The sequence below is a fragment of the Leopardus geoffroyi genome, chromosome C1, assembly GCF_018350155.1.
Source record: "Leopardus geoffroyi isolate Oge1 chromosome C1, O.geoffroyi_Oge1_pat1.0, whole genome shotgun sequence".
In the NCBI taxonomy this organism is placed as follows: domain Eukaryota; kingdom Metazoa; phylum Chordata; class Mammalia; order Carnivora; family Felidae; genus Leopardus; species Leopardus geoffroyi.
The window spans coordinates 127961904-127974345 of NC_059328.1; the positions used below are offsets into that span (position 1 = coordinate 127961904).

The 12442-nt window shown below is 42.9% G+C and overlaps 1 protein-coding gene across 1 annotated transcript in view; it reads left to right on the forward strand.

The window, feature by feature from the left end:
- Nucleotides 1-12442, forward strand: part of THSD7B (thrombospondin type 1 domain containing 7B) — a 1583569-nt gene that overhangs the window by 265888 nt on the left and 1305239 nt on the right. The window contains exons 6-7 of the mRNA XM_045479666.1: nt 2762-2801; nt 4141-4192. The gene's annotated coding sequence lies outside the window, so the exon portion shown is untranslated. The remainder of the gene's footprint in view (nt 1-2761; nt 2802-4140; nt 4193-12442) is intronic.

Here is a 12442-nt window from a genome sequence, read left to right on the forward strand (position 1 = left end):
CTCCAAAAGAGTTCTTCTGCCTTAAATTCTGGATATGGCTTGTACTGGACTTGGAGGAAATATGCTTTCTCTGTGTGCAGATGTGTGAGAGGTGTGGATGTGGATGCTGCCTGTCCAAGTGTGCCTGCTCCACCGTAGCCTGAAGTTAGTACAGGGAGGCCAAAGGCTATTTTCCCACTTTCCAAAGGGGCTTGATCAAATGGCTGGGCTATCTATAGAGCCGTCTGGGGCTGGAGTGCGGACAAACAAGTGAGCATCACAACATTGGACCCTTAATTCCTTTGGTATGTGATCCAACAATTGGGAAAACCTGAGTTGGCCTAGGAGTGAGCTTTCCCAGCTCCATCTCAAATCCATGTCAATTTTCAACACTTTAGTCAAGTGAAAGGGACTTGGGTCAAGGTCTGTCTAAAAGATTGGGCTTTGAGGGAAAGTTAGATAAGTAAGTTTGGTGAAAGGTCTAGTTATATACCTCTTGGAAAACGTGCTAGCCAGACCTCTGCAGGGACCTCATCCCACTTCACATCAGCTCAGCGAGAGGATTTAAAAAATATATATATATATATTTTTTAATGTTTATTTATTTGAGACAGAGAGAAACAGAGCATGAATGGGGGAGGGTCAGAGAGAGGGAGACACAGAATCTGAAGCAGGCTCCAGGCTCTGAGCTGTCAGCACAGAGCCCGACGCGGGGCTCGAACTCACAGACCGCGAGATCATGACCTGAGCCGAAGTCGGACGCTCAACCAACTGAGCCACCCAGGCACCCCTCAGTGAGAGGATTTTTAACAGTGACTCCTAAAATGGACAATAGATGTAGGGCAGAGTCGGAAAGCATGCTACATTTGGCATTATGTATTCCACAGAAAAACAAAAACTAATTTCTTTGTTCTCACTTTAAAAGATACTTCTTATATAAAAGGTTTCTTTGCAAAGAATCACTTAAGAGTTGGTAGTTGATCAAGCGAAACAAATTTGGGCTCTCTTGAGCAAATCCCTAAAGAGATTTCCTTCATTTTCATATCTGTGGATTTTGGAGAGTGGAATCTAATGTGAAATGATCTTCAATAATTTTTTTTCATTGATATTCTACAGGGCAGAGTTCTTTTATCTTTATTTGCTCCATAATCTTGAGGCATTTGCTCAATAACCACAGCGTGGGCTTCAGTTAAGTATGCAATTCCTGCCTCTGCCATTCTTTTTTTAAAAATTGAACTAGTTTCCTTGTGTGCAGTTAATTCTATTTTTTATGTACTTAACCACTGATAACTAGGATCTAGTGCACATGAGTTTCCCTTTTTTGTTTGTTTGCTTGGGTTCCGTGAGCTTTTCCATCATAACCCAAAATAGCCAATAGCAGATGAATTGATGAATGCTACCACTAACAATAACTGGGCAATGTGAGGACAACCAATAGAGCAGGGGTTGGCAAATATCTTCTGTAAAGGGTCAGACAGTAAATATTTTAGGCCTTGTGAGTCATTATAGTCTCTGTCATTACTATTTACACCTGCCTTTGTAGTGCCAACTCAGCTGTAGACATATGTAAATGAATGAGCACTGCCATATTTCAATAAAATTTTATTTACAAAAACAGGCACTATGGGGCGCCTGGGTGGCTCAGTCGGTTAAGCGTCCGACTTCGGCTCAGGTCACGATCTCACAGTCCGTGAGTTTGAGCCCCGCGTCGGGCTCTGGGCTGATGGCTCAGAGCCTGGAGCCTGTTTCCGATTCTGTGTCTCCCTCTCTCTCTGCCCCTCCCCCGTTCATGCTCTGTCTCTCTCTGTCTCAAAAATAATAAAATAAACATTAAAAAAAAAATTAAAAAAAAAAAAAAAAAACAGGCACTAGGCCAGATTTAGCCTGTGGCTATACTTTGTTGATCCCTAATCCAGAGCAAGTGATAGAGACAAATAACTTTAGCTATGAAAAATATCATAAGGGCCCACCCTTCGAAACTCTAATTTTGCACTATATCTTAGCATACAGCATCTGCGACTCCAGTTTTGTTTCTTGAACGTTAGGTTTATCGGGGGAGTGAGGGATTAGAACGACAGTGTTTACAGAGGTGTTTAGTGATGAGAAGCTCTAAGAGGTGCCCTTCCCTCTCCTCTCTCATTTTTAAGGTGAAGCCTCTTCTCTTAGCCGGGCCATGGTAATGGGCTGAAATAGAGAAGGGTCTGGGATGGAAACCAGCCACTTTGTAGAGGATCTGTGTCTCTCAGGGGAGCTGGGGTTTGGTACTTAGGGAGAAAGAAGGGACATACTTCTAGGAGTCTACTCTAGCAGCCCAGAGATGAACAAGAAAAGAGACCAAATTCCCCAAGTCTCTTGGGTGCAAGGTTTGTTGGGGTTTTGGAGAGGTCAATTCCAGAGCACAGCTTCCAGGCACAGAATCCCAGATTTTGACTGGCAATTTGTATTTCACCGGTAAAGAAGATCCTGTGGCAGTTCTGGTGTGCTCTTTGCAGCCGTTGACAGATGTGAGCAATCCATTGCCATGTGGACTCCTTATAATATTTCAGTGTTTGCTGAGGCAATGATTCCACTGTCTGCATGTGATTTCAGAGGGTAGCAAAAGACCTAGAAAGAGGCGAGAAACTAAAGCTCAGGTGTCTTACTTGGAAGGGGGCCAATAAGTACGTTAGTGCATGGAGTGGATGTTGCAGCTGAGACCAAATTCTAAGGTTGATTCTGCCTGGAGTAGATCTGTAATCTTGTTTTTTTGCTCCATCATTTTTTTTTTTTTTTTTTTTTCCAGGTCTGAGCAAACACAAGCCATCCTTGAGTTCCTGGTTCTGGTAGGTTCCCAAGCGAGCAGCATCTGTTGGATGGAGGAGCAGTTCATGCTTGGATGTTTTTAGAGGGCTGACCCAGCACTGGTGTCAGGGCCATCAGTTAGACAGTGGGAGAGGGGAGCAATGAAGTTGGTAATTACACACCACAGCACCGTTGACCTCCAAGAGCAGGTGGCGGGAGCAAGTGAAATTCCAGGCTCTGTCACTCAAGATTCATTTTCGCTCTTGTGTTTAGGCCTGAGGGGATGCTCACTGATCTGGAAGAGATTGTCTACACTGTTTTGTTAATAATAAGGACAATAAGAAAATGATGTATTTAATACAGAAGGATATTTTTCCTTTCCTTAGTTATTTCAAAGTTGCTATTATATTTTTAAAACCTGTCTCTTTATTGCTCTCTGTCTCTTATGTACATGTATGTATATATATATATATATATATATATATATATATATATGCAACATTGGGAAGATCAGGATCTGTAGCTGTAGTAAGAGTTCAATATTTACTGCTTCTCTTTTTATTATTCATTATTATTTTAAGTTTATTTTGAGAGAGAGAGTGTGAGCAAGGGAGGGGCAGAGAGAGAGAGAGAGAGAGAGAGAGAGAGAAAGAGAGAGAGAGAAAGAGAATCCCAAGCAGACTCCACACTGTCAGCACAGAGCCTGACATGGGGCTTGAACTCAAGACCATGAGATCATGACCTGAGCTGAAACCAAGAGTCAGACGCTGAACCAACTGAGCCACTCAGGCACCCCCAATATTCACTGCCTCTATAGAACTGGTCCTTTGGTAAGGCCTTTGCAGCCCTGATATTTCCATTTCTTCACAATTGCCTCCTTTTACAGAGCCACCATTATTCCTGTGTCACAGGTCTAGAGAGGAGGGCTGACAAAGTGACACCCAAGCCCGGGCAACAGATTGGGTGAATATCCTTCAGGCTACCCAGTTGTGCTTGCAGTTTTCAACTTCTCTCTGAGCTGTGGTTCCCAGTTCTGTTCCCCCTTGGTCTCCAGCATCTCTCCCTACCAGTGATGCAGCTTCGCTTCTGGCCTTCAGTGGGGTGCAGAGCCAAGTGAACTGTCTTGGATGACTTCCTCAGTCCTGAGCAGCCCACAGTCGAGGGGGATGTGGACAGCGGGACATAACAGCTTTGGTTTCCCTAGCTCTTGAGCCTCTTAAGATAACAGACCCCAGTGTGCAATTGATGTTCGGAACAGATAGAGGTCTTGGCAGAAGCTGAGATCACTTTCCAATTTCACTGAGATTATGAAAACAACGTTTGTGAACTTGGAATCCTAGCACTCCTGACCCTGAGCATTTTCTTTTTCTTTTGTCACAGACTTCTTTGAAGACCAAGTCACTGTTTCCTTCAGCTTGAGACAATGTTTCAGGTGATAAGAAAAGACAAACTATCAGAAACCCCAGAGGTGCCAATTACCCACTTTTTTCATGCTAACAACTTGCATTTCTACTCATTGGTTTATACAAGAGTAACCATCTCTTTCTCTTAACATGCTGGAGGTGGGGTGGGGGTGGTGGTTGTTCCAAAGCAGCCATCAGACTTTTTAATGAGCAAGAGTTGGAGGGGGAAAAAAAAGGTAAATTGACTTTTTACAGGAAACACAGCATTCCTCAAAAACGATTAAACATTCTGTCATCCAGAATATCCCTATCCTGTTGACCTTATTTACAGATTTCATGAAAAATACATCATCATAACATTGATATATGGACCCTGTAGCATCCAATTTCTTGGAGGCATCTGTACCTGATAAGGATGCTGGTCATGCACTCATAAACGTGGGGGCAATATAAATGAGATGATGCCCCATGGAATATAATACACATAGATGCTTTTCTAAAATACGCTCATATCTGTTGGAAATAAGGCAATTTGGCTCTCCACCTTGGCTCTGAATGAAATAATGTTCTGGGTTGGGGAGGCAGGTAATAAAAGCCACAATTGTGAAGTGTTACTGGCAGTCCTTTCATTGTTACTGCAAGCTGGGCATACATTTGTCTTCATTGTCAAAGTGCTGGTGTTGTTTACAAGTTAAAGACAAGGAAGCCAGGAAAGCTTATTCAGGTCTCTTGGCTGGGAAAACACCGTTTCCTCATCACGAATCCCAAATTACATTTTGATCTGGAATTAGGCGACACATCGCTTTAGATTTGGTCAGATTTTCCTTGGTGCTTTCCTCATACCTGCCTCTGGAGTTTGGAGGACCTGGAAATAGTTGTGATTAGAGGGTGATGTGAAAACAAACAGAGCCATTTCTGCCCCCACCAGGTTTCAGCTGACTGGATACTGAGAATAGCCTTGGCTTCTAGCCTTTGCCTATTTGCAAAACCTTTACCAACTTTCCTCATCCCTCAGGGGAAACAAAAGGTGGGTGCAGTAATTTTGGAGGTGGAGTGAGGGTTGTTAAACTCCTTCACTGCAGACAGTGATGCAGGTAGAAAAGCTTTATTCTGCATCCAGGCCTCCATCTATTTACAATCAATCTTGATTATCAGGACAAAGCTCAAAACCAGCAGGCACCTGACTCTCAAAGCAGCTCTCACACCTACTGGATGAAGAACAAGAAGGAAATTGTAATCCTTCCTTGTACTTTGGAGAAAAAGCAGCCCAACCCTCTCAATCGGAGGTATTTATGGGAGGGGGTTTGGCATAGCTGGAAGGGAAATGCACACACACACACACACACACACACACACACACTTCAAAACAAATCTAAAATGCAAGGGACTTCAGCGATGGGAACAGGGACTGAAATCCCAGCTAGAGCTTGCAAATCCTCAGTAAGCAAAAAGCAACCCTCTGTGTGCCCCATCCTCATTTATGACCGGTCAACAAAGCAACTGCAGGTGATCTCAACTGCTGATGCTGCTGAGGAGGCCTCTCAGATGGCCGGGCTCCTGCAAACTTATTCACTGCCTCATTAAAGCAATTTCGAAATCAATTCCAGATTTGACAAGCCGTCAGTACATTGTTGCTTCTCGGTGATGGGAGTGACATGTTAACAGCAATTAGACTTTTGCACACGCACGTTGAAGCCTGTTCAGCATATTCTTTATTAGAAGAGCCTAAAAAGCGTTATTATAATCATCTAACCTGGGGTCATGGACACATGCTCTATGATCTCCGCCTCTGTCAGCAGTCCCCTTGGTGAAATTTTGCCTATTGTCCATAGAGATTAAAAGGAAGTGCTTACCCCAGATGCGATATTGGAAAATCAAAGGTCAGAGCAAAGCTTGTGGTAACCTCCATGTTTTTTAATACAAGTTATAGGAGCAATCAGATTAGCATGAACAGATACTGCTCCTTCTAACAGATGGAGCAGGATTCTTATGCAAACGAGGGAGGACAGGCTTCAGTCGTTTGGTGGCCACATGAGTGGCGATGTTGTTATCTCGACTGTGGTTGGCCAGCACTTGGATAGTGAAGATGGCAAAGCCTTCACTCCAGTTCAGCAGAGGCTTATCAGTCCTTTTTGTCATGGAAAACTACTCTCTTCTGTAAAAAATCATCCTGTCCTGTTTGGAATGGCGCTCTTTGTAGACAGTTCTCTTGGTCAGCTGAAGTTATCAGCGGGAGCTGTGTTCCTCTCTGCTTTGGGAGCCCAGTGGAACCTACTGAAAACGAATATTGTAACCTGATTTTCCCAAGACTCTACCAGCCAAATGAGATCCAGATAAGTCTCAAATCTCATCGGACCCTATTTATTTCTGGGGAGTCTCAAGACAGAGTCTGTCACATGCCCACAAACAATTCTCTCCTGGTCTTCTCTTCTGATTTCTGCTTGGATGGCTACCATTTGAGAGTAGTTTTATGCCCAGTATTCAGTGTGAATAACATCCCCTCAGGTAAGTACTTGTATTATAACCACTTTGAAGACGAGAAAACAGGAGAGTAGCAAGGTTCAGCCAGTGGCTCAGTGTCTCATGGCTACAACACCGGATGCAAGCTCAGGCAGTCTGGCTTCCAGTCTCCCACGGTGAGTCATTACCCTACTGGCCTCTTGAGCCAAAGCTGGTGCCCACCCAAGGGGACCACCTCCCCAAACTCCCAACGTTGCAAAATAGTCACTGTTCCAAGTAAATATTTATTGACTGACTGATTTACTGAAAATGAATGAATTCTGATTGACTTCATGATGGCCAAATTCATGCAGTTATATGATATTTCAAATTCCCAGGCTTCCCAAGCACACCCAGTTTGCTTACAACTGACCTATTTAAAATTGCAAACAACTCTCAACTCTTGTAGTCCTTATCCCCTTTCCCCACTTTAAGTGGTGATGCTCATTACCACTGACATATGGTGTATTTTGTTTGCTTATCTCTCCCACTACAATATAAAGGCAAGAATTTTTCAATGTTTTGTTCACTGCTGTTTCAGTGCTAGAACAGTGCCAGCAACAAACTAGGGTCTTGATAATTGTTGAGTGAATGAAAGGGTTAGTATTTCAGGTATAAATAGGGTGGGGAATGTATCCTATCTTTGGTTGGGAAATATATTCAGAAATATATTCGCAGACCCATTGATGAGAAATACAGCACAAAAAGCTGGGAGGAATTTAGCACTCTTCTTACCATCTTTGTCACTTTTAGAGAGTCATTTGCTTTTGGTAACACCAAGCCTTTGGTAACACTAAGTAGAAATAGAACTAAAGGTCCTTAAAAGTCCTTGTCTGGAAGACTTCCCACCCCACATTCTACCCACTTAGTGTGACCAGATCTAGAGATTTCCTTTTCCACATCGCTCATTATTAAAGATCTTCCCAGAAAGTACCCCCCTGATCTGATGTTGCCCCCTGCCCCTTTGGGTTGCTTCCTGGTTGGCTGACTGCAGGGGCTTTAGAGGGTCCCTGTTGTTTTGTTGGATCAGGGGGTTGCTTAGCTTTTGAAGCAGGCCTCCTCATTGCTCATTTCCCCCAGGCACTTGTTTTTAAAGCCAAAGCTTCAAAGGCAAGCAACATTTGAAATTCCTCAGCTATTCATCCAGTTGGTAAAACTAGATGCACACCCTCAAGAAGCCATTTGTTACTTTCATCAGGTTCAGCAGATAATCAGGAAGCCACCATTTGGAGGATGAGCTGACAGTTTATCATTAGAATCAGTAGGTCTGCAGAGGGTGTGCTTGGGGTTAATACTTTAATGTTAAGTTTTCCAAAGAGAGGTTTTAGGAAAATTGAGTGTGGAAATTTGCACATGTGTGTGCGTATTTGATGATGATGATGATGATGATGATGATGGTGGTGGTGGTGGTGGTGATGGTGATGATTTTGGATGGTGGGTAGGCAAAAGGCTGAGAAGAAATCATAGCATTTCCATCAAGAAGTTTTCAAAGTGTGGTCCAGGCATCTCTGGGGGTCCAGAAAACTTTTTAACCTTTTTAGGGGTTCTGTAAAGTCAAAACTATTTTCATAATAACACAAAGATGTTATTTGCCCTTTTCACTGCCATTCCCTCACCAGTGTACTGAGAAGTTTCCAGAAGCTACCTGTCATGTGATATGGCAATAGAATGAATGCAAACGCTAGTATCAGAAACTAGCTGTCCCCTGTTAAGCCAAACACTAAAGAGATTTGCAAAAAACCATAAAATAATGGTTTAGTTATAAAAATATAGCTACCTTCCACAAGGTAGCTCTTCCCCTTTAGTTATAAAAATATAACTTCTCCCTTTAGTTATAAAAATATAGCTACCTTCCATAAATTATATATATATATATATATTTTTTCAACGTTTATTTATTTTTGGGACAGAGAGAGACAGAGCATGAACGGGGGAGGGGCAGAGAGAGAGGGAGACACAGAATCGGAAACAGGCTCCAGGCTCTGAGCCATCAGCCCAGAGCCCGACGCGGGGCTCGAACTCACGGACCGCGAGATCGTGACCTGGCTGAAGTCGGACGCTTAACCGACTGCGCCACCCAGGCGCCCCCATAAATTATATTTTTATGTTAACATATAATAGGCTTATTATTTTTAAATGATTTAATAAATTTAAACAAATTCTCAGTTTTAATTTTTAACACAGTAAAGACTGGAATGAATATATATATACATATATATATATACATATACATATATATATACACACATATATACATACACATATATATGTGTGTGTGTGTATATATATATGTAATATATTGTGTGTGTATATATATATATATACATATATATATATATATATATATATATATATATTCCACTATATAAAAACACTTTCAGATCCTCAAAATTTTTAAAAGAGTAAAGAGGTTGAGACCAAAAAGTTTGAGAACCACAGTATAGGGCAGTCAAAACTTGGTCTGAATAAAGCCGCAGAGAATTATACATTTCAGAACAAGAAAAGGATCCTTGAAGGATGATCTGGTCCAGTCCCCTTGCTTGCTCAAGCAGGCTAGTATTACTCTTTTTTACATATGGGATTACTGAGACCCAGAATGTTCACAGGCTTCTCCCAAACTCCACAGCTGTTGAGTGCAGAATTAGGGAAAAGAATGAGGCTATGGCAAGACTGGCACACAGGTCTTATTCCTTTTTCTGCAGACAACTCTACCCACTACCCCACTCTTCCAGGAACATGAATGGTCCTTATTAAGAAAACATAAACAACAAGCATACCAATTTATCTTCTTCTTTTCTCTTTTTCTTTGGCTGTTAAATTTATCTTTGTTAATTTTTCTGGTGGTGGATCTGAATGTGCTAAATAGAACCATTTATTTGCTTAGCTTATTGGGTTTAAAGGCCGTGGTTCTGAAGTTGGTGATGTTGGCCATGCTGACTGCAGTCCTCACAGGGGTCAGCTTGTGAGGGATCCACCTCCATGCTCACGAGGCTGTTGGCAAGCCTCAGGTTCTGGCTGGCTGTTCACTAGAGACTTTAGTTCCTTGCCACATGGATCACTCCACAGGGCAGCTCACAACATGGCAGCTGGTTTCCCTCAGAGTGAGAGTGAGAGGAGCTACCCAAGATGGAACCCATAGTCTTCTTGTCTCCCAATCTCGGTAATGACACCTCAGCACTTTTGCTATATTCTTATTTTTAGACGTGAGTCACTAGGTCCAGTCCACATTCAAGCGGAGGGGATTATGCATAGGTATGAATACCAGGAGGCAGGGGTCATTGGGAGCCATCTTAAAGGTTGACTACTACAACCTCTAACCTAACATTTGATCCTCTCACTCATCCAGTGACCTCATCACACAGTGCCTTTTAAGTGTAAATAACCTGTGCTCACTATCTATGGGAAGTCTGATACAAAGGTTAAAAACATGAACTCTGTAGCCTATCTTCCTGGATTGACCTCATCTCTACCGTTTTGATAGCTGCTGACCTCAGGCAAGTAACGCTGTGTCTCAGTTTCCCACCCATAAGATAGGGCTGATAACGTTGCTCCGTCATGGGACCTGGTGTGAAAATTGAGTTAATACATATTACAGAGCTGTTAAAACTGTGGCTGGCATGGAGTAAGCATCAAATAGGTACTTACGGTTATAGGTTTCCCCCGCTATCTGAAAGCAGATATTAGGCTTTTCTGATATCTTAGGGCACGTCTTGCTAACCAATGCCCGGAATAAATTGAGCTAAAGCATAGATGCTCACAGGCACAGTTCAAAGCTATGGTGGCTTGATACTGTGTGAAGTTCCCAGGGAAGGAGGCTGGTGGCATGAGTCTCACGGCTCGAGGTGTACACTGCCTCTATCATGGCTCACGGCAAAACCAGTGCTGAACACTGGTTTGCTTTTCACCTTTTTTCATAAAAGAAAAAATAATTTTGGATTCCTTTTGGTTAGCACAAACAAATACTAATGTAGGGCTTTCATGAAAGTGAAGTGGCATAACGTGAAGGTTTGAAAAGTACGGATAGGGGCACCTGGGTGGCTCAGTCGGTTAAGCGTCCGACTTCAGCTCAGGTCAAGATCTCGTGGTCCGTGAGTCCGTGAGTTTGAGCCCCGTGTCGGGCTCTGGGCTGACGGCTCAGAGCCTGGAGCCTGCTTCCGATTCTGTGTCTCCCTCTCTCTCTGCCCCTCCCCTGTTCATGCTCTGTCTCTCGCTGTCTCAAAAATAAATAAACGTTAAAAAAAAAATAAAAAAAAAAATAAAAAAAGAAAAGGACGTATACCTGTATCACTATTATGTGCCAGGAACGTTTTACAACTTACTTATTGCCAGCAATATCCCCATGAGGTAGGTATTTTCACACCATCTGACTAATGAAAAACTAATGCTTAGAGAGTTTAAGCATCTTGCCCAACCAAGGTATATCATCACTGGAAAATAATGGGACCGGGATTCTTTATTGGGGTTGTATAATCCTAGTTCTGGCCTTCTACTCTTTTACTTTGGGGAATACACCGTGGAAAGAAAATGGTCAGGGAGAGTAAACTAAGAATACACTTAATCTGGGGCACCTGGATGGCTCAGTTGGTTAAATGTCCAACTCTTTATTTCGGCTCAGGTCATGATCTCACAGTTTGTGGGATTGAGCCCATGTTGGGCTCTGCACTGACAGTGCAGAGCCTGCTTGGGATTCTCTCTCTTTCTCTCTCTCTCTCTCTCTGTCTCTCTTTCTCTCCCCCTTCCCTGCTTGTGTGCTGTGTCTCTCTGTTTCAAAAAAAATAAATAAAAACGTTAAAGAAAAGAATATACTTAATGTGCTACTGATGTAATTATGAATTAAAAGGAAGACACTTTTTGATCATGCCTATGTACACCATTGAGCGTTTTCTAGGACTAAATTAAACTTTGAGAATAATGACTGGCAGCCACACAGACTCAAAAATAACCAAGTACTTAAGCTATAATTGCTTACCATGTGATTTTCCCATCCTTTCTATGGTACTTACCTTGCAATTAAATGATCAATAGTTATCCTGTAAGTAGCAAGTATGCCCATGAAATTTGTGACCTGGAAAATCAGCCATTATAAGAGTGGAAGTGTTTAATGGTCTGGAAATGATCAGTGAGAAGGTAAGGATGCCTCCTCCTTTTGACATATCTACTGAGGCACTAAATTCAGAGACACCCAAACAAGTTCCCAGGCTTTGAGTTGACAGCATCTGCAGCCCCTTCCACACAGGAGCTGGAGCTGCCTATGGTGGTGTCTCCGTCCAGGCTGGAGCGTCTCCTTGTACATCTAGGTGGGGAGGTGCGGCTCTCTAGACCTAGCCAATAAACACTCCATCATCAGTTTTCAGGCCAGTGCATGACTAAGCATGGCCAAGTGTGGCCCGGTGGCCTGCTGCGTTGGTTGCTCTTAGCAGACCTGGGCGTGTTTCCTGTGACTTCCTTGTGGAGAGAAACTTCAGGGAAGGCAAATGTGTGTCGATGGGCCATGGGAGATTGGGGGAGCAACCACTCCTTCCAAGTTCGGTGCAGGCAGACTATATTGGGGTGAAGGCAGCACTGCTGGTCTGTGTATCCTCTCCAGAAAGAGATAGTTCCTGAATTACTCATTCAGGAGTAAGGAAGAAGGGCAAGACCAGTTATTTTCCCTGAAGAACTTACGTCTCTACTGGGCATTTGTGATGGATTCACATTAGCCAATAAAGCGTGTTGCAGGGCAGTGGGAATATCAGAGTAACTGAGAATATCAGAGACTCTGGAACATTCGGAAAAGGTCT